This window comes from Amblyomma americanum, chromosome 7, assembly GCF_052857255.1.
Source record: "Amblyomma americanum isolate KBUSLIRL-KWMA chromosome 7, ASM5285725v1, whole genome shotgun sequence".
Taxonomy (NCBI): domain Eukaryota; kingdom Metazoa; phylum Arthropoda; class Arachnida; order Ixodida; family Ixodidae; genus Amblyomma; species Amblyomma americanum.
This window is the reverse complement of record NC_135503.1, coordinates 19,954,022-19,977,469: the sequence shown is the minus strand read 5'-3', so window position 1 is coordinate 19,977,469 and position 23,448 is coordinate 19,954,022. Positions and strand designations below refer to the sequence as shown.

Here is a 23,448-nt window from a genome sequence, read left to right as displayed (position 1 = left end):
GAGTGAAGTATAAGCTTCGTCTGCCTCATGCCAGTGACAAATGAGCCACGGCAAAGCAAACATCGAAGGTATTATTCTGACTTCACTGCGTTGTTTCACACAAATGACCATGTGTAAAAAAAACAAACCTTTTCACAGTTATTTTGAGACAACAGATATGTTTCATGAAAATAATTACGCAGGAAAGTTCTAACGAGCTTCAGAAGACGAACGAGTTGAATCCAACGTTTTCGCCGTTCCTGCTTCCACAATCGCTTCGGAAACTGGTAAAAGTTGATCTCCTGCGAATTCCGGTAACTTCTGTTGCAGCCAACAACACAGCAGTTAGCGTTACTCTTTTTTAGCGTATATTGACGCCTGCAAGAAGCTTTGCGACGAACCACAAGACGCTGCTTGACTAACTGCCGACGCTTGGTTGTCGTCGCCATCCCACTTCGGACGCGCGCCGACGCTAGAGGTCGCTCTGGAGTTAGGTGCACACAGTGCCTATTACCCCCCTCCCCTTCCGCGTAAGCCTATGGTGGTTTAGGTTGGTTGGTACGGCTGTTGTCATATGACCAATACGAGCTGAACGAGAGGTAAATGTTGAACAGCCGGTAAGACATAAAACAGCAAATTCACCGCTGCGAGAAGTTGAAGCCTCAGCAGAGATGAATTCCAGAATCTATCATCCACGCGCTGCAGGACATATTGGATAACAATGAGGTTCACATGCACGCCCCCTCAAAAACTGTGTTTGATTCTCTTCAACTTAATCGCTTTTTTTTTTCGTACCATTTCAATCCTGCAAGTGCTGGAAGCTGCAAGCGAGTGTTCTCTCGTGACGTAAGGAGCACACAAAGTTCGCAAAGCCTTGCGTCGGCAACGTCCACTTTAAATGCGCGCAAACCACCGACGTTTCGTAAACCTGAGATCAAAGGACTAGTGTGGCATTCTTTCAAATAACAGCGACTGGAGGGTGGACTGAGGCCCCACTGATAACGGTGTGCCTGGTGCATTCGTAAAACAGCTCGGGCGACAAAGCTCTAGCTTCAAAACACACACAAAAAAAGTACGATAACGTGCAAACGAAAACAGCATGTGGTCGCCTCCGAACCTCCAACCGCTATACCGTGCACGACGCCAAACTGAAGGGCATTATGGGCCGGCAAACAACGGCGACTGTTTACAGTCACTGAAAACCGCGCATCGTTGCCGAACTTGAAATCGGCGTTAGCCATTCAGAGCTCCGGTTCACAAAAAAGCTCGAACGCAAGAAAGCCTTTTCGTTGGCTAGCGCCTTAGGCTGCGCTGTTGGCCATCGTGATTGGCTAGCACTTCATCGAAATTGTATTGCTGGCCATAGTAACACACTAGGTCTTTTAGTTAGTACATCTTTGAAAATCGTGGCTCAGGTAACCCATCAGTTCGATTTTATGCCGCAGTAGAGACGACTGAGGGAATACATTGAGTACTGGAGACGTAAAATTGGAATGAGAAAATTGCATGAACCGCCGCAACAATTAAAATATTGCACCTTAGAAGATGAGAAGATAACAAGATAAGAACACTGAAATTTTTAAAAAGTACGAAACAAGTTAAATCCCCAAATAAAATTTTCAGAGCAGGTGGCGCTCGCTACCCTCCCGATTCAAAGGGGATGCCAGTATAACCTAACCGTCCATACCGCTATTCTTCGCGAATAGATAGCCTATGCAGACTGGAAATGGCCTGTCAAGAACGCACGTATACGAAGCGTCGCGAATGCTGTCCACGATTGGCTGTCGCCGGCCGTAGCTTCCACGGCGCTGCTCAGTTTTGATGCTCCAGCGCTTACAATATAAGCCTAGTAAGCCTGGCAGCTCGGCCAATGCAGCAGCGACCGTCGATGCCAGAAAGGCAAACAATGGACGGCCGGGCGTCGAGTGGTTCCTGTCACGCTCGCGCAGGTACACAAAGCGGCACACCCCGGCTTCTCCGGTGGCGAATGGCTTCAAAGTGTCGTCCATCCTTTCTGACTCTATTGTTTTCTTTTTCTTTTTGTTTATAAACCGCGGAGGCGTGAGAAAGGAAGGGAACACAAGTGACGCGACGAAAAGCGCGCGCTGCTCCGCCCCTGACTTTCCCAAGATAGCAACGTAGACAAAAGGGAAGCGGATCCGCGCGGTGCGTCGGGACGCGGAGTGCGGGCCCGAGGTGGTTCTTTTGTCGGGCGGGCGACCTGTTTGTCACTTGTCAGGAGCAGCGCGCGACAGCCGTGTTCCCGTCTCAAGTGTCACCGCCGCTTGAAGTCGCCCGCACGCTATGAGGGCTTGACGACGTCGGCCAACTGTGTGCACACACCTGTATGCTAGGTGTTTCACCTAACACTTCATGCAATTTTTAAAAGTAGGCTTTTGACTTAGAGGAGCGCTTTTTTCGGAATAGCATTGTCACCGGTGTAGTACATCAGAATACAGCTAAGATGTGCTAACTAGCTGGCTGGTTGAGAAATCTTGAATGGTCAACTTTTGAACTATTGCTTTTAGACTTCTTAATTATTGAGAGGCTTGTAGCCCACTGTGAACAATATGCATATCAGTTTTTAGAATTTCGAGAACGCGGTTGCCCTCGGCGCTGTGGCCCAAAAAATTTTTACTACATCGCGCCAAAATAGATGTGCTCTCGAGAAGCTTGCAGGCAGAGCAACCCCTCCAGTGCACGTAACTCGTCGAAATAGTCAAAATTTGTTGGGCCGGCTACAAGTCACTAATTGCAATCAGGCGCCTATCGGTAACAGTTAAAAGTTAACTATTAAAATTTAGTTAATCACTTTACTAGTCAACATGATTCGTCTGCTTCTTGACGTCCGCCAACAGTGGTTTTACTGTGACACAAAAGCTCCTGTTTACTTCAAGAAGCTCATTTATAAGAATTAGTGGCGGGCTTCCCTGAAACACCTTGTATATCAATGAGGCATTACTTCTCGTCAAATTAGCTGAAATCATGAAGTAATGCAATGAGAAATTTCTTTGATGGATTGGCAAGCACAACACGGCTATTGACAAGATCATTGAGGAGAGTTGAAAAGTTATAGCATATTAACTCTAGGCAATCATTTGCACGATCACGATAACTCCCGCGTATAACACGCAATATGATAATCCAGCTTGGCTTCCAGATTATATCATAATCATCATCAACAGCAGCATGGTGATAATGATCAGAATCATCAAAATTATTAGAATAATAATCATCAGAATCTACTAGTTATCATCTGTGTGAACACCTGTAACGCCACATACCATATCGTCTACGCGCTAATTTTGTCAGCAACCGTTCATAAGTTTTGTAGTTTCGTGATTTTCTCATTTCGAAGCCAGTCCTTTCGGCTAGCTTGATCCGACTGGTCGAGTAGTGCAAGTCAACGCATTCACTGCTTTCTTCGTACGTTATGTAAGCGAGCTGCTTTAACTGTCTTGCAATTATATATGTACGACTGCGTTTCTCACTGATCGAACGTGCATGGCTGCAGAAATTTCAACCGTGCACATACAAAACCGATGTGCTCCTTATACTACGTGCTTGAAAAATTTCCTGTTCAGACCGCTTATCTCGGCATTTTATCATCGTGTATCTCTGACGCTGTCCTTCGTTATCGTAACAGCTCCAAATTAAAGCAACCTATACTTACAGGTGACTCGATAACGACCCATCGATCGTCGCAGCAACGCCCATTTTCCCGTGAACTTTACGGCTTTTCCACAGTGTACGAGGCCTTGCGTCATGCCACAATTTCCCGAGCCAATTTATTTGGCTCCCTTCTCTGAACGTCCCCTCAATTTACATTCCCTAACTGGGGGCATCCGAAGATTACTATCTCAGTTAATTTTTCTCTGACCAAGTTCCCGAACTCGCAGCCAGCTTCTATCGATTGCTGTCTTCATTTTTCACCTTTCACCGCTCTCTCGAAGCTGCAGGAAAGGCTCTTTCACTTCGTTATTTTTTTTCCCCAAAAGCACGGGTTTCCGTTCGATTATTCCATTATTTTCTTTTCTTTCACCTGACTAGCGCTCTAGTTCATTTATTTTTTAAAAAGTTTAGACAAGTTGATTCGCTTCGTCTACTCTATTTTCCTCTCCGTAACGACAACCCCCGGCAGTTCACTATAATCCCAGCGCAGGGGGCCTCTTTGTTGGAAGTCAGATTCTCTGATACTATACGCCGCAGTGAAAAAACGCGCAATTCTTCTGTTCCCGCCGTTTCGAGAGAATCCTCTCTATACTAGGGGTCGTTCCTCTTCTCCCATCTTTCTAACCTTCTCTCCCTCTTTCCCATTCCACCCGTTGCGCATCTTTGAGGCCTGGCAAACGACGGTGAAAGTACACCTGTCATAAGCAGCGGTCGGACTCTTCTCCTTCTTTCTTCGGCCGCCGTCGGCTGACGGCCTCTGATTCGCCCATCTTCGCTCACCTCGCAGTGTGCGTCATCTCCCGTTTCCCTCTCTCCTCGACTTTCGAGTCATTCCATCGTTCGTTCGCCACTTCGTCGTCCATTTCGCCAGTTTCATCTTTCTTTCTTCTTCTTCGTCTTTTAAATTTTACTCACTCGTCTTCTCCTCTTGCAACTCCGCGAGAAACTGATTTTTTTTTTATTTTCGGTTCCGGCCACAGCGCCTTCGCTCTGCTCGGTCGATCGGCTGAGAAATCCCCGAGCGCGGCCTACTCGGTGCCCCCGCTAAAAGCGTGCAGTGTTGTGAACGTGTCTGTGTAGCTGCAGTATTCGCCAATCCAGGGTTATAGCTTTTACACAAGGCTGTTCACGCGTGTATATCTAATGGGACCGTGATTGGCGAGAGCTTCGAGTGTTAGCCAATCACGACAACCGACGACGTTCTAGCCAACTGAGCCAGCCAATCACAAACAGGCTCTTCCGTTATTGCGGGATGTGATTAGGTGACGTCAGCAATAGCTTCCAGAGCACTGCACTGTTTTGGCGAGACGCGGCGTAAGCGCCTCGTGCCACCACAGGCCGCAATCCCGCGGGGATCCTCAATCCGTCTTCACTTAATATCTGGAGCCGCTCAGGTTTCCAGGATTTAAGCTCTTCCCTTCTAACTGTTTTTTTTTTCTACGAGTCGTTTCTCGTTGGCTTGTCGTGCAAGCCTGGATTTCAACCCAGCAAACGCGGCATATTGTAAACCGCGCGTTAAGAAGCGTGGCGGGAATACGGAAAGCTTACGAGGTAAGCCGAATGGAGTGTCGGAAATGGAGTGTCTGATGACAGCCTTTCTCTGACACGCCTGCAGACCGCGGCTGTAAGCGCAAAAATACACCCTAGCGCGCGAGCGAGCGCGCCGGTAATGGAGTGTGAAGGAGGCTGCTCAAGGGAGAGGATGTTTGTTCTCCTTATCTCCCCGGCCACGGGCGGCGCTTGCGGAGTTGTTGACGCGATTTCTCGAGGCGACGGGAATGCGTTCCACGGCGGCGAGACGACCTACGTGACATGACGTACGCTACAAACAGCGGCTCACTAACAGCCTCAGCCTGGCTGTTAGGTTTCTATTCATCAAAAATAAAGAAAGAAATATTACTTCGATTTTTTATCTTTTTTACATGCGGTACCATGTTGACTCGCGTAAATAGGCCGACCCGAATACAGGCTGGTTGATCCAACCCGCACGTTTTTTTTGCTTCATTTTAACTGCTTTTCACGTCGTGTGATTAGTTTCGGGGCAATTTTTTCTTGTGTATATTACTTGTATAGTTTTGTTTTTAATTTTGTCCCCCTAAGCTACGCTCGAGATGTATCTCTAAAAAATGAATTCTCTCTCGGTCAGTAAATTGATTCACTGCCGTCAGCCTTTTTCACTGCCGCCAGTTGTGCGCAGTCACCGCAGAAAGGAGAACAAAATAAGGCGTAGTTATTCTCTGATCGAAGTTGCTGGCGTATGAATAAAAAATTCGGTTATTAACTCCTGACTTTCAAAGAATGACGTATTCTCGCAGAATACGAGTACAGTGTCTTGCAGATGCAGTCCGGCAGAACTCTAAGTTCCGATCGCTTTGCTTACTTACAGGCTAGTATGTAGCGAACGCTTGCGGCAGGTTCTGCTGCTCGAAGAGTAACCGAGCTGGACATTATACTTGATGTGGAAGAGGAAGGAAAAGGTGGGGTCAGCGATGTTCCTGCTATTATCGCTCCATTCGTACTGAAAGTTTCCATATGAAGCGTTCCATAGTTCCATACGTCTCCGTAAGAAATTTTATGTAGTCAGTATCGAGAATATGGAGTCGGTATGGACTGTATGGAAGCACGTATAGAATTTTACCGACTTCGTATGACGGCATGCACACTGTATAAAAATCATATAGAAATTATGTGGAATGCTTATAGACGCCGTACAGACAAGATATTTATTTCCATATAATTTTCCATGTCCCCATACTTCTATACGAGCGGCTTATATAGAATGTTTCAGTTGGGATCTGGCGGCACGCACTAGTCTGACAGTCGCCGCAGTTCAGCGTTGTTTCTTTCCTTTTATCTTCCTCTTTCATTCCTTTCATTCCCCTCCCCCCGTGTAGGGTAGCCCTGTTAACCTCTCTGCCATTTATTCTCTCTCTCTCTCTCGTGCTCACGCCTGGCTTGCGCACGCCTTGTCACCATTTTCTTCTGACCTCTCTGCGCACTGCTCCCTACTCACTCCCCTTACCGTATCGTCCGCCGTTATTCAGATGTAGAGCAGGTAGTGCGGTCTAACTCGACAGGTCGCGCGAAGGTTGGCTTCACAGCAGAGTCACTGGACACTTTCCAGTCAGTCTGCACGGCAGTAGAAGCGCGGACGAAGGCCACGTTGAAGGGACGAAATGTTGATACGCGCACACGCGAGATTGAGCCAGTGCTTGTTTCTTCCACCTAGAAGAAACAAGCGCGCATGCACCTCCTCTATCTTGTATGAAAGAAGCAAGCGTGTGAACCTCAAACCGCACGGACCTCGGCGGACCTTCAGTGTCTGGACCTCAAACTTCGTTAGGACCTCAGTTCACATGTGTTCGCTTACACGTCGCCTTCTTCGTTGTTCTGGAGTGCGAGGCCTTTTTAATTTTTTTTTCTTTTTTTGTCCGACACAGCAGCGGCGCACCTCTCTGGCTCTGCAAGCGCGACCAGGCTGCATCAGCTGCGTCGCAATGGACGAACGCGGGCTGCACTGTTCCGCACGGCCTGGCTCTAACCCGGCAGCAGTTTTAGGGCGTGTGTGGGCCGAGCACCAAGAGGAGAAGGGGGCGTGCTCCTGACTGGACGACGCAAGCTAGTCGCGCGCGGGTGGCCGTCGTCTAAGCAGCTCAGTGCGGTTGCTTGCTTGAGAAGTAATTAATGGAGGGAAGCGCCTGCTTCGGCTAAGCCGCGTTTGTGTACATTCCGCACAAGTTGCGACAAGGAGATGGGTGAAAGCCGGCTACCCGGAAGGAACTGGCTGAGGCACGGCATAGGTGGCGTCTGGTCCAGGCGTCTGGGCCGAGGCGAGCCTTCTGCCAGCGTATATACGCTTCGAATATGTTTCGGTGTTGTCGCCTGGCTTGGTCACTTAGCGCTCGTCCGCGCACGTACAGGGTCGGTCAAAAGTTTCCAGGCCACGGGTCTGCTTTTGAGCAGCATAGTCAGGCGGTTACAACACCCGTGAAGCTCAAAATATCTGTAGAGCGTAACAAAAGTCTGGTTGTAACCTCTGACAGTCTTCATAACTCTATCGGCGTCTTAAGTGTCAGGAAACGCAGAAATAACACGCCCTGTGGCCTGGAAACTTTTGGCCAACCCTGTACCTGGCTAATAATAATAATAATAATAATAATAATAATAATAATAATAATAATAATAATAATAATAATAATAATAATAATAATAATAATAATAATAATAATAATAATAATAATAATAATAATAATAATAATAATAATAATAATAATTGGTTTTTGGGGAAAGGAAATGGCGCAATATCTGTCTCATATATCGCCGGACACCTGAACCGCGCCGCAAGGGAAGGGATAAAGGAGGGAACGAAAGAAGAAAAGAAGAAAGAGGTGCCGTAGTGGAGGGCTCCGGAATAATTTCGACCAGCTGGGGATCTTTAACGTGCACTGACATCGCACAGCACACTGGCGCCTTAGCGTTTTGCCTCCATAAAAACGCAGCCGCCGCGGTCGGTTCGAACCCGGGAACTCCGGATCAGTAGTCGAGAGCCGTAACCACTTAGCCATCGCGGCGAGTTCACTCAAGAGTTAAACTGCACTCCGTCGCATGCTTTGTCTGCAGAGCAAGCCGTTGGATAGAAAACTCGCGTGCAGAAAAGAAAACCCTTATAGGATACGTTGGAATATTTCATGACAATATGTCACTCAAGAGTTCAACAGCGGCACAGTGTCATGAAAGATTCCAACGTATCCTATAAGGGTTTTTTTTTTTTTCCGAACGCGAGTTTTCTATCCAACGGTTTGCTTTGCAGGACAAAGCATACGAGGGAGTGCGGAAAACGCAGAAACCTTTTTAGTGTTCTGTGCAAAAAAAAATGAAAGATAAAGAAAGACTGAGTATTTCCGTGGGAAGCTGAGAGCATATCGCGTTAAAGCAAAAGCCCTCGCGAAAGCCTGCACTTAGACCGTATGAAAGGTTAGAATGCGTTCAATATTCACTCTAAAAGCCTGGAACGGAGATGATTCCTTGAAGGGTTTTTCACAGCAGAGCATTCGTGCTTTTTCTACCCTTCTTTCATATTCCTCTGTCTCTCTTAAGGCGCACCAGAGAAAAGCGTCAGTGCGGTTCTTGTGCTGCTGTTGCGTATTAAGCGTGCGCTAAGAGCAGCTATGGCTTGCTTGTAATGAGGCCCTTCATTGAGAAAACGGCGCTGTGCGCTGTGCGCTGCACGCGTGTTGAATTATGACTGGCGAGAAAGGAGATCTTAACCGTCTTTGCACCGTCTTCGGGTTTCGTGCGCATCTCGAGCTGCTTTTAGGCCTAGCAGAGAACACTTGCGGTCGCAAGATGCCGGTTTTAGACCGGTTTTAGACCTCTCTGGTTTTTGACCGCAGTCGGTAGGGGACAAGCCAGAGACGTTCAGTATTGAAATGAATCCTGCGTAAAAAAAAAATTGCTAAGTATACTTCATACTGCACTCATCTAATGCCGTAAAAATAAAGACCAGACAGTTCTAATTTTCTCGTTCCTTTCTTGCTTGCTGTGGAGGCTGTAAAGGTTTCGGGTCTTGGCGCGGCTCACGATTTCAGTTGCGTGTGAAAACAGGTGAACCAACCAAAGTAAGCTTCGTATATACAGAAGTCGGCTTACTTAAAAGAGAAGAAGGCGAAAGATAGATGAAGATAAAGGGAGGATGAAATGTGGAATCTGCGAAAAAAGGATGCATACATAGAAACCAAGAGCGACACGACTCCTTTTTAGAAAAGCACTCGTTCAAATTGTTGCTTCGGAATGTACCCGAGCCAATCAAGTTCACAGATTAAAAACAAAATAGCGCTTCCTCTCAAGTCTTTCTTGGCTGTCCTCTCTCTTCCTTTCTCCTTTCACTCCCTCCTTTATCCCTTCCCTTACGGCGCTGTTCAGGTGTCCAACGATATATGAGACAGATACTGCGCCATTTCCTTTTCCCCCAAACCAATTATTATTATTATTATTATTATTATTATTATTATTATTATTATTATTATTATTATTATTATTATTATTATTATTATTATTATTATTATTATTATTAATATTATTGTCATCCACTAGTGCTTCTCTTTGTGTGCCGCTGCTTCCCACTGTTTCGTGCCCTGCTGTCACAGGGCGTTTTGTTTCTTGCCTCGTAATTCATTACATTAGTCTGTAGGCGATGTTACGCTGTCAGAACGGCCTGTTATAGCGTAATTCGCTCCTGGGCTTGCATTGATTCCAACGGACCAAAAGGCACGCGACAGAGACATATACGCAATGCCGACGTCATTCAGAAGCACATCTGAAGGGAGGTTCTAAAGAGGGTCGTCAAATTAAGAAAAAAATCACGACGGCATTTAAATTGTGCTCCTGTCACAAAGAGCCTAATGACGTAGATGAGTCCCTCAAATTGCCTGGCCACACCGTTAACGATAGCAGCCTCTAGTTCTCAATACTCTTAGTCTAACGATCACTCATTAAACGCAGTTGACAATTAAGGTGGTAATAAATGATCTAGTTATTTATCTATTTGGAGTACGTTTGAAATTACTTTCTTGATAGGCGTTATTTACCACTGCTAGAATTGGCAGCAAAAAGCGTCAAAGCGCTCTTGCTTACGCAACGTTTCGAACATGGCTTCGAAACCACTCGTGCAGGCGGCATCGATGAGACTGAGTAGGAAGCGACACAGAACGTAAGCAAATATTTCGTTAGACGATGAACTTATCTGTAGCAAGGGTTCTTTCCTTGTTTTTCAGCCACGTTTTTCTCTGGCTCTTTTTTTTTTTTCGTTTCAAGTGTAATTTTCTGACGCAGTCGGAGTCTAGTTTGCCTAGCTGGGAAATGATACGTGCTTAGTCTTAACAGAAACGGATCGCGTCTAGCTTTTCATTAAATTTCCGAATTCCAACACACGGTATGCTTAGTACCTGTTTGAAGGTGTGCATTTTAGAGGTTTCAGTCGCGAAATATGCACCAGATTTTAATGTTATAAAAAGCTCCCCTGCATTTGCTCCGATATTTTGTTTCGCACTTTTTACACTCTGTTTGTATACTAAATTTAAACAACCTTCACGGAGGTGCTTTCTTTGTATGTGAGCATTTTAGCTTCTTTTATATGCCTTACGAAGTGAAACAAGATCGCAGTTGAAATGAAAAAAAATGACAAAAAGGAAATAGTTCTTGAATCTTGCATCCCCAGCTTAGCCGACGCGGCACATAGTCTTATTCAGGTACAAAATAAGGCAACTTTCACAGAGACTGACATTTAGCCTTAGCTGTTGGCGCTACACGTTACGTGCACACTTGCCCTGTCGATGTGGGTTTCCTTTATTTTCTGTTGTTTTGTACAGTGAGAACCGAGAAAGTTTGAACGGATGTTGCGCAAAGCTGCAGTCGTGCCGAGCGCTGCATTGTTAGTTAAGCTTGTTAAACGTGCATGCAACACTTTCATATTTCCTTGTTAAGACTGTCCAAAGGGACCTGAGCGCTCTTTGTTTAAACTCGCTCGCTTTATCGCCTCGAGCGTCGTCTGGCGGAGCCCCCTTACTTCCGAAGTGGAACCGTATATTAAAGTACGGCAACGCTCAGACGCCTCCTATATTCGAGCTACTGTAAGGAAATGTTTCCTTCTTCATCCTTCGCACCGAAGGTCGATCGATATCGATCTACTAGTGGCCCTGTGAAAAAATAACAGAACATCAATCGTGGTTATCTGGTCGGGCACTGCGGTCCAGGCACGCTATCCACCGCGGTTTATTGACAGCGAGAGCTTAATTTAAGCAGAAGAAATAAACTGTCTTCCATTAGTTTGTAGAAAGAATGAAAGTACATAGTACCAGGTAACGTTAACGAGGCAAAGAAAGAGCAACAAGAAAAAGAAAGCATAGAGAAAGACGAAAATATAAAAAAGCAAACAGTTGTTTTTCCAGGCAGACAAACAGGAAAATCCGGTTTCTCTCTCGAATCGCTTTCAACAACCGTCCGCTGTTCTTAAAGGCTCTAAAGGCGTGTACGCCGCATTACAAATTACAAGTGCGCGCACCGGAAACGAGACGACAATTAGGCAGGCAAAAATTGCTCGACTTAATCGCACTAGCCTGAAGGCCTGGGAACGGCGTTACAAAGGGGAGTGTGTTCATTATTATTTGTATATATTCTGATGCGCCTCTGTTTGGACCCAAGGGCCTGCAGTATGTACTAAATAAACAAATATTAAAATAAATAAATAAATAAGGAAAAAAACAGGCACAAAATTGTCACTTGCGTAATAGTGCATTAATTGAGATTCATAAAGGTAGCATGTAATGATAGAAATTGTATATCTAGGTAAACTAAAAGACATGTATCTGCAGTGAACAATACCAAGAATACAAGAAAATAAAAAGACCCGTTGGAGTGTGTAGCAACGCAGCGCAAGGACTTGGCAGGCTGAAGAGCACTTGGTTCAGGCTGTTATAAATAAATGATACCATGCAGCACTGGTAACTGGCTGGGAAAGGCGGTGACGCAGCTGTTGCGTTGGGCTTTTCCGCCATTTCAATAGCCGAAAGTGAAAGGAAAACAGTTATCACCTTCACCGGCCACTCATACGCCCTTGGCAGACGAAATGTGACGTCACGCCGGAGGTGTTTTGCGCCTATCCTCACCGCCTTGCGTACGCAGTTGCGCGGTGCGAGCTGAAAATTTGAACGCGATATCTCGAAACATACGCGTGTTAGCAGAATTCTACAAAAATGAATTCTGTAGGAATGCCACTGCCCCCTTAGTTTCCAATATTAACATGCCGGCTTTCTAGACTCAATAAAAAAAAAAATCTCACAGGACGGTTACGACTGTGTAACGCGATGTTCAGCGATAGCTGTTGTAGGCGTTTTGTTTTGGGGATATTTTGAGGTAGAAAAGATAAGTGGTCTCATATCGCACTGACGTAGTGGTCAAGCGATGCACCCCTGCACTGGCAGGCGGCTGTTCCAAACAGAGCCACTCGTAGACTTATGCGATCCAGGTTGACCGTGACATTAACGCACACACCGGTTACGTCGACGACGACGAGAAAGTCAGGGACGAGTGTGCAACAGCTATCGCTGTAAAAGTTAATTAATCGATTTGAGTTGATTAGGTGCCTGGCAGTGACAATTATCTCAGTTTGTGCTCCCTTGGCCCGCGTGAATTGTGTGCAGATGTGGATTTCATGCACCACTATGTGCCTAATTTTGAAAAACGGATAAAGCTTGATTTTAAACACCCTGCACTATTTTGCTTTCAGCTACAATCTCGCCGGCTCCGAGTAGTGGGACTCTGTTAAAGCCGCTTCTGGGAGCGTATAGCCTTCAAGACTCGCATTGCTTCCACATCCACACGAGAACTTCAAACGGCGTAATTTACTCCGAGGGTTGTTGTGCACGCGTAGTGCAGCTAACTCTGACTTGTTCCGACGAAGTTGGCGATCATGAAGAAGTGCGCTTGCTTTGCTCGAGAGCAACGCCTACTTCAAGGCCTTATTCCCCTACTAGTGCTTTCTCCCCAACCTATTAACGTAAATTAAGTTGTCAATAAGGGTTATTTGTGGGAAATTCCTGTCGTAAACTCTCTAATTTGTAAGCGATCAGTGGCATCGAACTACTATGTCTGTGGAAGTCATCAGATGGCGACATACTCGCGTTAAGGCCTGAACTCCTGCATTTTTCTTGTGTGCCAGTTGTTTTTTTCCCAACTTTAGCTGGAGAGTAAGTAGCACAACAGTCAATACATTTATTTTACCTTGAATACTGATTACTGGCTTTCGAACTCAGCGGATGAGACGCAGGAGATATATATTTTTTTGTGGCTTATGTTCTTCCATATGACCTCGCCCTAACCAGCACTTAGTCAATGACATGTGCCCCTTCTTGTGGGAGGCGCTGCGGGAGCTGGTTAAGCATGAGCTGCTAAAGCATCGAAGCATCGTCGGCACCTGCACTATGAAATGTGCTCCCCGTCATCTGCCCTCGAGTCAGGGATTTATGCCTTCATTTTTTTTGTATCTGCGGCAACACTCGTACGATCCTAAAATCCAGGGTTATATTGACTAAAAGAAATTAATGCACAATATACACCTGGTAGCCTGCCCACCGTGGCAGGTTGGTGTCAGTTAATGACTGGTCGCTAAATGTTGCTCGGGAAGAGAAAACTGGGTCTCAGCACCACCACCGGTGGCAGCACCTCCCATCTCAGGGCGGGGGCGCATCGCTTAACCACTGCACCACTGCACCAGGAGTGGTATGGGGACTCCCAGGGATCCAGGAATGTAAAGTAAAAAAAGAGCAGTTCTGCATATATGGGCATTAACGCATTATTTCTACCCGAACAGCTTCCATCAGTGAACAATGGATCTGAACACCGGAAACGAAGTGAAAACCGGAGTTCTAGCGCACCTGATTTGTATTTGGCCTAATTATGCAAATCGACCAACATTTTTTGTATATAACAAAACATGTTTCAGTGGCCAAGAATATTTAGTGAAACTGAGCGTTTCATTGTATATAGTTTTTTTTTTCTTGTGGTAGGCTCCCGTCGGCCGCATTGAAGAGTTACTTTTACAGCTATTTCTAAAACACGGCCTGTCACTTTCTGTTTTCAACCCTTTTAAGCGCTCCCCTCAAAAGAAAAAAAAAAGAAAAATATACGGGGCTCGGACCAGCAGAGCTTTGCCGGGCTTAAAGCAGATTCAAATAAAAAGGAGCTAAACGCTCAAAAGGAACTTGCAACACCGTCTTCCCGCAAAAGCAACGTATACAAGTATAAACTACGCAGCGCCCTATTAGTGCCGCTGAGACGTCCGTATCATCTGTTCGCTCTTCGCTGCCCTATTAGCAAAGCTGAAAGGCAAGTTACTTTCGTGAAAAGGCGCACGGACGTTCACATTTTTTTTGTCACCGCTTGTTAAGTGAAAGACGCGACAAGACAGATCCAGGAGCGCAGTCCCGCGTCGTTACTTTCAGTGTTCGTGTACGCCCGCCCCGTGTATCGTACGAAAGGAATCGTGCAAAGCCTGTTCCCAGAAAAGGGTCGGTACCCCGGGGACATTGTCGTCCGCAAAACACCGCATTTACAAAAGAAAACGAAACAAGAAACTCGATAAAAGCAGATGAAAAGAAAAGAGGCCCGTCGAAATCGCTCACGGAAAAAGAAACGAATAGAGGAAGAAAGAACATTTGCCATTACCAACTCTGCTTCATGCCGGTACGCGCGCTTTTCCTCACAGCATTTCGCGGCGGAACACGGATAATGTGTAAAACATCCTGTATGCGCACGCGTGTACCATCACGTTCGCGCATCACAGTTTTCCCCTTATTTCTGTCTCATCGCCATTATCATTTCCTCCCTTTATCTGCTCCCACACGGACATATCTATGGACACATCAGCCGCGGAGATTTCAATTTCGGCGTGTCTTGTATGGGCGTCCCGCCGCGATCCTTATTCCTTCCTTTCGCTCTATAAGCAAGAGGAGACATGCACGAACTGCAGCAGCAGCAGGAACAAGAAACGCGCGTTCAAAGCAAGAACAAGGCGGAGACGAAGGGAAGCGCGGGTGAACCTTGGCGACGACGGGATGCTGCTTTCGGGAAGGCAGAGAGAGAGAGAGAGAGGTGAGGAGGGGGGGGGGGGGGGGGGAGGTTGCTTAGACGTTGCCCTGACTGGTGTCGCCAAGGCCCAGTCCCAAAGGTTCAATGCCAGAAATGGGCAGTTCGGGAGAGGGGGGGGGGTGATGTAGGTTCTCCGTTAGTTCATGCGTGCGTTGTGGCGACTAAGTGCTTGACTGATACCAGTGAGGGTGATGCGGGTTGGAGGAGGGGTTTCTTTAGAGAAGCGACTGTGCCGACGTCTTCGACAAAGCGGCGGCCCGGACAGCCAATTTGCTTGGAGGACCTAGGCCCGTGTGCCCCTGCCGGCGCAGTCACCGCGTTCGCCCATCTCTGCTCGACTTGCGTGCACCGCGCTCCGAAGGCGGCCGCTGCGGTCGCCGAGAAAGTGCCGGTAGCGCGGCAGGGAATAGAACGAAGATTCGAAAGAATAAGTGAAAGAGGTCCGCGTATCATCTTCGCCGAGGAGGACTTCTCGAAGACATCGCTGCTGCCTTCTTTCTTTCTTTCTTTCTTTCTTTCTTTCTTTCTTTCTTTCTTTCTTTCTTTCTTTCTTTCTTTCTTTCTTTCTTTCTTTCTTTCTTTCTTTCTTCCTTTCTTTCTCACTCTCTCTTTCTTTCTTTCTTTCTTTCTTTCTTTCTTTCTTTCTTTCTTTCTTTCTTTCTTTCTTTCTTTGTACTTTACTTATTCCCAATATTATGCGCGGGATTTAGGCTTTTTCGAGACCTTTCGGACGACGAGGGCCTCTTGAAAAGCAATTCTGCGATTCTATTTCCCCGCAAAGCTTATTCCCCTTTGCGTTCCGTTTGTTCTGGGCTCGACTTATTTCATATTTGCGCGCGCTGTAGATGTTGCGGGAGAAGAAAACGGCCGCTGCCACAAGAGCGGCGCTGACCTATGGCTCTTCTATAGCGGGTGTTGCTTCTGTAAAATGCAACGTTTAGATTACTACTACATCGAATCGACTCAGCGGGGCTTGGAGTTCGTGATGAACGGACTACTTTTTTTTTCTTTTCTTCCACATAAGGGAACATATACGAGAGGTAGTGGCTTAACACAGACAGAAATCGCAGCAAAGAAACCATTATGCAGCACCCGCGAAATTCTTCTCGAAAACTTCAACACCAAAAGTTTTTGGCGCTGAAGAACAATGCGTCCATACGCTAAAACAGGCTGGCAAGGAAGCAGCGCCTATAGCGTAGGCATAGTTCGCGCACTTTTATTTCACGCGCCGCTCAAACGGATCCAATTTCAGGCGCTGGTATATTCGGTTCGAGCGCCTTCTGGGCGCACTTACCTACGTCGGCCGCTATACCAATATGCTGCACGCTTCTTCCTTTATCGGCGGAAATGCTAATAGGGCCGCCCGGCGTCGGGCTTTATTCGATACGGGAGCTCCTTGATATCACCCTCAAACCTATAAAGGCCCGGCAGGAGTGGGCGTGGGTGGCGGGGGTCTTCGGATTTAAAGCCTCAAGCTCAGGTTCGTCGGAGGAACTCCGCTCAAGCGTCGGACGTGCCTTCACATATGTAAGCGTGGAGGCGTTTTTTTTTTTTCGGGGCCCGCCTCCGCGCGTGACCGGTCTTATGAGAGCGCACTTTGACCTCCCCCCCCCCCCCCCCCCCCCCCCCGCTTCCTTCCCATCCAGCCCGGCGAACGCCACTTGCACGAGGAGACCATCGGTCGAGCTTTCGAGAGCACGCGCTCACCGTGTCCGTATACAAAAGGAGCCCCTTTTGGAGACATCCGTGCATTCGCGGACTGCGTTGACCCGATCGTTGGATGAATGAATCGATGGGCGAGTCGAAGGCGGCGGGGAAACGTCTGCGGGGTCCGGCGAACTCGAGGCCGCAGATCTCGAAGAAATTGCGAAGGAACAAGTTGCGCAAGGGCGACACAGACCAGTCGGTCTTCGCCAAAGGGTGGCGCCCGAGGACAGCATGAGGAGAGAAACATATCGAGCTCATTACGGCGAGAGAGGAATCGATACGTTGGCTCTGGGCAGTTCGATTTTGGTTTTTGTCTCAGATTTGGGTTTTGCTTCATTCGGTGATAAAAAAAACAAGGTAGAAAAAAAAACAGCATGGCCAAGTCTTGATGTGTATCGTTAGTTGATCTCTGAGCAGCCCTTATGAGTTTTTTTTTTTTTGCTCGACATATTTGCAGGGCGGTATTCGAATGTCTAGCTCTATGATCGCAAAGCATACTCGGATACCGGTTACTAACCCTGCTGGCTAATTTGGCTTCAAATACTGGCAGTTGCAACTGCTTTGCTTTGAGCGCTGTTAAGTGTAAACTTCTTAATGTACCGAAATTTCGGTGCATGTCAAAGCTGGCGGTGGAAAGACGACTAACTTGATATGACACGCTTTAAAAGTGCACTGACGACGATTGTATAAATCGCTGTTTTCTCGTTGGAAAGTGGAGCTCGGAAACTCGAAAGCCCGCTAACTGCTTTCTATAGTTTGTGTACCTGTTGCGAGGGGAGCGTTTATGGTGTATTCGTTTTTATTCTACCCCGCTTACGCGACTTATGGCGCTGTCAGTAACTTCGATTTATAGAAGCCCTGGTGGCCGAGTTTCGGGTGCTGTTCACTGCTTAAGATGCGGCTTGATTAGTAACAGCTTATTGAATAGCACATGCCACAAGTTTAGCCAGTATGACGAAATCGACATTAGCTAAGCATTCAAAACATGCTTACGCGTCGCGCTAGCAGTTCTGCCTGCTCTAGTCTAGTCAATTCAATTAAGCCCGTTTTATTTTCACCCGAGTCAAATGCTTTCTCATAATCCATGAAGGCTATCTATAGAAGTTGGGTATATTCTGCGAATTTTCTACCACCTGGTTGATAGTATGAATATGGTCCGTTGTCGAATAGCGTTTACGAAAGTCTACCTGGTCATTTAGTTAATTGAAATCTGAGATTGTCCTGATTCTAATAGCAGTTACCTTGGTGAATACATTGTAGGCAACCGATAGTAAGCTGATAGATCTGTAATTTTGAAAATGCGGTTGAAAGTGCCGGTTATTTTTTCAGCACCCAAGAAGCCTGTCCTGCTAAGCCGTCGCATCACTTGGGAAACAAAAAGCAGGGTTGTCAGAAGAATGACAAAAAGCGTTTTGTTGAGTGTGCCACGAACGTTGTCTACGAGATCCCCGCGTCATGTTGCGTTAAAGACCGACTCAGGGAGCCCGCAAAGGATCTGGCTAATAATAAGGGCAAGCAAGCACCTTGTCGACCATTGCATTGTTTCCACTAATGGTAGACCGCATTGCATAAGTTTCGTAGGCAGAAGTGGGATAGGATTGTGTAAGTGGCATATCAGTTGTTCTGTACAATGCAAAGATGAAATTTCTTTCATGCCTGGTTTAAAATTCCCCATACGATTGCGCCTGCGCATACCTGTAGGTACATATGCGATGGTTCAACCTTCAGTAAATTAGTTGTGAGTAGCAGCAGTATTCGTCTATGTGTTGTACTGTAAATAAGAAGAATGGAATGTCAGACTACCAGCTAATGCTACAGTTAACTCTCCCGATGAGTTTAACTGCGGCTTGTGCAGCTTACATTGCAACATAAATATACAGTCTTTAAATGAAGCCCTGATGAATGCCCGACCGGTGAAGCTTTAACAATGTGAGTCGTTCATACGCTACCATTACTTAGTTAGGCGCAATACCAACATAACGCTATGAGCCTATATGCTTGTCTTGAGTGCGTTATCTGCACGTTTGCCTATTGTTACTGTTTTAGGGCACACAAAACGTGTTTATTATGTGTGCCTTAACATGTGTTGTTATGTGTTCATTCAGTTCATCTCCGATAATATGGCAGAATATATAACATGCTTTGCTTCACTGTGCTGCTGCCTATAAAAGGCAGTCGAGGGCTTCTTAAGATGCATTTCTGCAGCACGTATCTCGGTATCTTTCATTGCCCACACATAGAAAACAAAAAAAGAGCAAGAACTTACCTAGGGCCTCAACCAAAATTCATCTTAACGGCTATTCATACTTCATCATCTCCGCTTGCGATGAGGTTAACAGTACTTGGAAGCGTAGTTTAATATTTCAGTACGAAAGCTGTTTTTGAGAAGGATTTGCGGCGTCACTTCTTGCAAGAAAAGAAATTAGAAATGCGGTGGCAAGTCATCAGATTGGAACGGATGCTGTCAACATTTTCCGGCAGAAGCAGTATTATGACCTTTATAGCATGGAAACGGGGCTTTTATTGCATTAGATATGCCATTTCTGTGGCAAATCTCCCCGAATTATAGCTACAGCAGGAAATATCACTAAGGCGGAGCATTGGTGACCATTCGCAGCTTGTATGCACGTCCTTGCCGATTCCATTCATAATTGCTGAATGCACAGGTCGATTTCCGCGAACGCGGAAATCGAAATTTGATTTGATTTGATTTGACGCTGTTACTTTTCGGCGATCTCAGGGCAGCGATTTCTTGAAGTAGTACTGAGCCTACCTTGTCATTATGTGAGTAGTAAACCCTATCGACTCTCTCCGCTATCTGGCGTATCTTGAGTTCCTAGTGACTTTCGCGTATCTGAGTATTTATGCGCGCACCTTGCACTAAAGTACACGACAAGCTCGCATCCGCAGCCTCTGTTGGACGCTGCACGGCACTGGCCAGGCGCTGTTGTAGCTCGTATAATACGCACGCGCGCTTATAGAATGCGGCGAACAGGCCCGACCAGAAGAGACGCGCGCCCGGGGGAAACGTGGGGGCGCCCCGGCGTGTTTTTGAGACAGCTCGTGGGGGCAGGCTCCTTTCAAAATAAAGACGCAGTGAGAAGATCGGCTGGCTCGCGAAGGAGGAGATTATTTTAGAACGACCCGCGCCGGCCCGGGCGAGTGTCCCTTTCAATCGATGATCTCCAGAGCTAGCAGGCAGCGCGTGCGCGCGTAGAGCAGCCTTCGTGCGCTCCTGGGCGTTAAGCTCTAACCTGGGTCTCTCCGGTGTCTCGCCGAAGAGGCGGTCGCTGTGGCAGTACACTAGAAGGAGAACAAGAGTGACGAAAACGACTGGCCTAAACATAGAATCAATATGAATCTAAACCGTCTTGTTAACACTACCGGCGTGTCGTGTTCAGTGCCGGCCATCTTGCATCACAGCTGTGCTGTTCTGATTCCTGGTCTGCCTTGAATTTTCTGGTTTAATATGTTGTCACTCGAGGGTTCTGCCCGCTCCTGTGAGAAGGAATATCTCGCGGCCGCTATCAAGCACCAAATTCTGCCTGCACGTAATAATTTCACTAAAAATAAGGATCTCGCTACAGTTTTTGCTCGTTTCGATAAAGAAAGCGGAAGGTTAGTGAACACTTACGAAAAGAACTCGATGTCATGTGCGAGAGAGTGACGTAATATTTTATCCACGTGTCCCCTCTCTGCGACTGGCCGTCTCGTTGGAATTCGGTACGAGAACTGCTATTGTGAAGATGAAACCGCGCTTCTTGCCGCCATAAGTGTGATACTGGAGGGAACTTCAGGTGACATGTTGGTGGAAACGAGAGAAAAAAAATATAGTTTGCATTTCTGACACGCCATGTCACGAAGGCAACAACAACAACAATTTCTGACATCAGTTTCTTCATGTGTTCTAAATACAAGTAAACTGGACGAAAGTTGAGTCACCTGTTGCGACATTTCACAAAATTCCTTCTTTGTGCGTCCCGCACTGATTCGTAAAAGCGGGTTGAATTTTGACGCCGACGACGAAAAACAGCCCTGCTGGTTGTGGTACTTGTTTCTATTACTGCTTTTGCTGCTGACGCTCTCTGTGCTGCTAAAATTGCGACGCTGTGTTTCTCTAAGCTTTCGTTCGACAAAAAAAAAATGAGTGACTGCTGCTGCGACGCAGAGCTCAATATTGAAAGCCAACAATCCCGCCAGCCAGTGTTCTGTACAAATGTGGCGCTCGTTAAGCGGTCCTACTGCGTTCGCTATAAAGATCGTAATTGGTGATTGCACAAGGGGGACAATCTGGAAAACAGGTTGGCAGAACGTATAGACAATTACGTCATCGCCATATAGCGGCCGTGCAGCTGACTTAATTGCAACCGCTTTTTGCAGGCTACGTTGCGATAATACCGCGACGTCTGGACTAATATTCTGGCATCATTTCTTCTATTTTTTTTTGCTTAAAAACCCAGGCATTCGTGCAGCAAAATTACAGGATCGCACTTAAGTGGGCTTAAGAGCGGAAATTCGAAAGCCTTTCTTTCCCTTTCTTTCTCCCTCTGTTTTTATTCCTTAAGCGTTTTTATATTTTTATTGTTTTTGTTTCGTATTTTTATTTTGCATTCCTTGTTGTTTTTATTTTCATTTCATTTTATTTTTATTATTTAAATTCTTCTCAATTTTATTTTTGAATTTCTGAATTTTTATTTCATTACACACATGCTGCTTATCAACTGTTGATTGACAGTTCGTGCGGACAACTTCCGTCCACAAACTTCCGTCCACAAACTTCCGTACATGCCACTCAGGAGCCGAGAAAGGCTTACGCTTTAAAATGCCCTGTTCTGATGTGTGACGAGAAGTCACCCAAGGCTCGACGTAGACATTCTTGTGTTTTCGTGTATCCTCATTTAAGCCCTGTTTGTGCTGGTTTTTTTTTGTCTACACGGAACCTGACGTAGAAAATAGGTAAATGAAGACTCACCACACGAGCTTCTAAGCTTGACTGCGCAAAGTGCGAAAGAAAGAGAACAGATGTAATTTATTGTGGTGATTGATACCATTACGCGTTGGTGAGGCTCAGGAGTATTCTTTCAGTACAATAGTGAAGCAGTGAGCAGAGTTTTCCCCGCTTTTTTTTTCTGGAATTTGCCCTTCTCGAAAAAAAAAAATTGTGGATTTTATGCCAAGGCCGTCACGGTGGCTCAGTCGTTATGGTGATCGGCTGCTGACTCGAAAGAAGCGGGTTCGATCCCGGCCGCGGCGGTCGAATTTCGATGGAGGCGTAATTCTAGAGGCCCGTGTACTGCGCTATGTCAGTGCACGTTAAAGAACCCCAGGTGGTCAAAATTTCCCGAGTCCTTCACTACGGCGTCCCTCATAGCCTTAGAAAAGAAAGAGATTTTATGCCAAATAAAGCATATATATTTCCTGAACTTAAAAAAAAAACTTTTGCGATGAGCTTTTGAAGATTAAACTAAATTCATGGAGGCTCCTAAATTAGTGGGCACGCAGCGAGGAGGTAACTTGCTTCTTTTGCGTTTTCTTTCTTTTCAACCCCCCTCCAGTCTCGCCTATGTTGTAATTCTAGTTATGTATTTTTTAGTTTTTGAATTCCCTTCGCCCACCCCGGTGGCTTACCAGAGCGGTTGTAAAAGAGAAGAGAGCAGAAAAGAAGATAAGTATAGGACTGATGACTCTTAGGCTTGATGGGCTCTGTTTTCAACAGATATTACATACTCCATTAAGTAATGAGCTTACAAGCGAGCTCAGCGACCGTGCGAAATTTCGTAAACCACGGCGTGCGCACGCACCTGGCGCATTAAAAAAAAATTTTTTTAGGAGTTTTTTCAAAACCACGCAGCATTGGGAAGGCTAAGGACGGTAACAGCCAATCGATGGTCAGCTCAGAAAGCTGCTCTCGCACGATAACGATTTTCCATTGGTCGGAACAGCACGGCACAGTCATGTACAGGTGCCCCCAAAAGTTTATGGAACACTACAATACCAACAAAGGTTAATTTCTGATGAAAAATTGCAGTGAAAAAGGAAACGGGGACGACATGGAAGTTCTGATATTAATCGATACTTAATTTCTGGTCGGCCTATGCATGCGGCCACAAACTGAACTATGTGCTTCGAACCTTCCTGCGCGAACTGCATAATACGCCATTCAATGCATGGCTGCGGCTCTGGCCAGCGAGGATTTTAAGGGTTGTTATTGATTTCGGTGTTCCGAAAACTTTCGCGGGCAGCTGTACTGGTGAATCACAGTAGCCAACGCGAGGACAACCAAAGGCCAGATAAAGTAAAGGCTGATAGCCAAGTCAAGTACTCTTAAGTGGAGGTGAGAGCCGTCTTAACTGGCTGACTGACGCCATCACTAGTTTCCCAAACGCTGCATGGTTTTTGGTGAGGAAGAGTGTGAGCACGTTGCCTCGTCTCATCAACGCCGTTCCC

The 23,448-nt window shown here is 46.3% G+C and overlaps 1 protein-coding gene across 2 annotated transcripts in view; it reads right to left on the bottom strand.

Annotated features, from left to right (window-relative positions):
• The window catches only part of LOC144098618 (uncharacterized), a 281,054-nt gene that overhangs the window by 60,978 nt on the left and 196,628 nt on the right, over positions 1–23,448 (bottom strand). The window lies entirely within an intron of this gene.